Source organism: Phacochoerus africanus, chromosome 2, assembly GCF_016906955.1.
Source record: "Phacochoerus africanus isolate WHEZ1 chromosome 2, ROS_Pafr_v1, whole genome shotgun sequence".
Taxonomy (NCBI): Eukaryota; Metazoa; Chordata; class Mammalia; order Artiodactyla; family Suidae; genus Phacochoerus; species Phacochoerus africanus.
In genome coordinates, this window is record NC_062545.1 from 56,493,809 (window position 1) to 56,497,105 (window position 3,297).

At 38.2% G+C, this 3,297-nt stretch overlaps 1 non-coding gene across 1 annotated transcript; it reads right to left on the bottom strand.

Annotated features, from left to right (window-relative positions):
• Positions 1-1,441: 1,441 nt before the first annotated feature.
• On the bottom strand, positions 1,442-1,597 carry LOC125121753 (U1 spliceosomal RNA). The gene has a single exon (XR_007133617.1). It is a non-coding gene; the product is annotated as a U1 spliceosomal RNA (small nuclear RNA).
• Between the last annotated feature and the right edge of the window lie 1,700 nt (positions 1,598-3,297).

Here is a 3,297-nt window from a genome sequence, read left to right on the forward strand (position 1 = left end):
GTATGTGTGTGTGTGTGTGTGTGTGTGTGTGTGGTGTATTTCTGCCTGGTACCTGTGGCATGAGGGTATGCGTGTGTGTCTTTGTATGTGTGTTGGGAGGTCTGCCTGTGGGTAGTGTGGCAGTGTGCGTAGACGTGACTGATTAAGGCTCTAGAATTGACATGTTAATTGAATTCAAATGCTCTTCTTGAACAGAATCTCCATGGGTCCACATCATTTTTCATTCTCACATCACAGCTTGAATTCCACTCATTTCCCATGTCCCTGGGCCTAAAATTCCTTTGGTCCAAGAACCGTAAACAGAAACCTCTAAATTAAATGTGAAGGTTTGACCTTTTTTCTCTCATTCCATAAAGGAACGTACAAGAGCTAAATACTAAAATTTTATGAAGTCTTTCCAAGAAGCAATGACTTTGTGCACACATATATTTTTCCTAAATGTTCTAATAAAACACCCTTAACTTTTATCACCTTCAAACCATAGGAGACTTAAAATACTTAATTCATGCAAGGGGAAAGACAACTGAGAGAATTTAGCAGACATTTGTTCAACATGTGTATTTTTCAAATTTCTACCAAATAAACATTAAAATGATACCCTAACTTCTCTAGAGAATCATTTCTTTTTCCATGCTTTCTTTGATTTATTTCCTGGAGTAAATAACTATTGATTGAAAACCTTATAGCATAGTAGTAAAATGATGTACTTAATATTTCCAGCATTAAAAAAGAGATTAAAGATATTTCTTGAGAGTAACTATTACCTCTTTTATTTTAAAAGTTGTGTTTCTGAAAATTATGTCATTCTGATCTCAAGTGGCAGCCTGTTCATCTCTTATGCAACAGTAAACACCAAATTGAGGTAGAAAGTACACGCATGGAGTTGAGCTTTTATTAGAGATTTTAAAGGGCACCATAGAAAGCAGTCAACAGAAAACAGGATTTAGACTGTGCATTTATTTGAAACATTAGGCACAGTAAATGGAGCTGTTTTGCTGATTTAGCCATCACATAGACTGGTGGCTTTACCTTATTATATTTCAGTATCGGAGATCATACACCTTTTGGTAATGTTGTACCAAAGACTGATGAAATATTTCCAAAATCCCTGGAGCCTCAAAAAGGTCAGAAAAATGTTCTCAAAATAGGCTAATGAATATATAGCAAACTAGGACTTCCTTTTGGATATTCAACATATATACACATTAATACATATTCCTTAGGAAATCAGATAATTTCTACGTGGATTTGTCAAGAGAAAAAACCTAAAAGACCATATTCCTTTGTCCTAATACATTGCTGATTGCTTGCTTATTGTATGTGTGTGTGTGCCTGTGTGTGCACGTGTGCATGCATGCAAGTTTGTTGTATTCTTTCACCCTTATTCTTTATTCTATTCTCAACTATTACTGCTGTCAAAGGTACCTTTCTTTTTTTGTCCAGAGGAAAGTGCGAACCCAGTTCCCCACTACTGTAGATTAGGCAGTCAAGTTTCTCATATGTAGGGCAATGTCAGCACATCTGGTGTGCAAAGGATGAGCCTCGCCCTTGGAAAACCACCTTCAAGATCATGGTGTCTCCCCTGCCAGGTAAGCATGCCAAAGACATCTGGAAGCTTGAACCCATTTTCCAAAACCTAAGTATTTTCTGTATCTTTTGATAAACAAATAGATAACTTTCATAAACTCAATTAGTACAATTTCTTCCTCTATTTAAATAACTGATTAAAAGGTTAGTACAACACAAAAGGGCTTGGCAATCTATGATGTGTCCACTGAGGCTAATATTCAGGCTGCTGAATGGCAAAAGCTTTAGCAAGTCCCATCGATGGACCAAAGTTTCATTACTTATGCCTGGTGGGCAAAGATAAAGAACACAAGCCATTAAAAATTAAAAATAAAGAAAGATAATTTTCCAGGAGTTCCCGTCATGGCTCTACAGAAACGAATCTGACTAGCATCCATGAGGATGCAGGTTCGATTCCTGGCCCTGCTAGGTAGGTTAAGGATCCGGCAGTGCCATGAGCCATGGCATAGGTCACAGACATGACCTGGATCTGGTGTTGTAGCTGTGGTGTAGGCCAGTGGCTAGAGCTCTGATTCAACCCCCAGCCTGGGAACTTCCATATGCTGTGGGTGCAGCCCTAAAAAAACAAAAACAAAACAAAACAAAACAAAACAAAGCTAAGTTTCCATTTTTTTTCATATCTGGCAGTCTAGGAGGTATGTCTTTCCACTTTCCTTCTCCTTGTCCCCTCATCATTACTCCTCAGTTTTTCCCTCCAAGTAAAAAATCTAATGATAAATATTCGTAAAACTGTTGGGAAATGGTAAATGAAGGTTGTTTCCAAGCCTAAGGCAAAAACGTAGTGATTTGTCCTGAGGTAAACTGAGTAATGACACTGACTGTGGAACATGTTTGACTCAAGGCCTTTCTCTACATATGCAAATTTTATAATTTCCATGTGTTCACACTGAGAGATACTTCTTTGATATTTTTAATGCCTGAGGGTCACAAGTGTTTTGGTGATTATAATGTGATCACTGGTTGTTGATTAAAACACCACTTCTTTCTCTCCCCACCCTCTTACAGTTTCCCCTAAATCATGTGTGCACACCTCATTTTTTCCCTAAAGAAGCCACATGGCAAAAACAGACTAGCTACCAACCAAATCCATTTTTCTGTTCTCTTGGGCTCACCAATGGATGGTATTTCTCAGCCTCCCTTACAGCTAAGTAAGATTATATGACTAAATTCTAGCCAAAAGTGTGTGGGGAGAAGTGATGACACAATTACCAGGTATGACCCATAAATACCTTCAGCAGGCTCCTTTACTCTCTCTTTTCTTTCCCTCTGCTAGCTGTATGTTGATTCTAGGTCCACCTAGGAATGAATCTATGTGTTGAAAATGACAGAACATTTGTCAGCCTGGATCCCTGAATAACCATGTGGAGCAGAGACTTTTCTCCCACAGATTAGACGTCAGGTCAGCAAGAAGTGATTGTCAACTGTGTTAAGCCATGGAGAGGTCAGGGTTGACTATTATAGCAGCTAGTGTTATTTTAACCCACTCAATAGACCACACTCAAATGAAATTGATAAATGGTTCATCTAGTGCTCAGTATCCAGGAGATGCTTAATAAATTAAAGTTATTATATAAATATTGGAAAATACTATTTCTCCTATCTTGACAGTACAAGCCTCTATAAGATTGTAACATACCATAATCATAGGGAGACAGAGGCATGCAGCCACATGGAGTTCTGCTTTGCTATCATCCATGGAGGTTTCAGAAT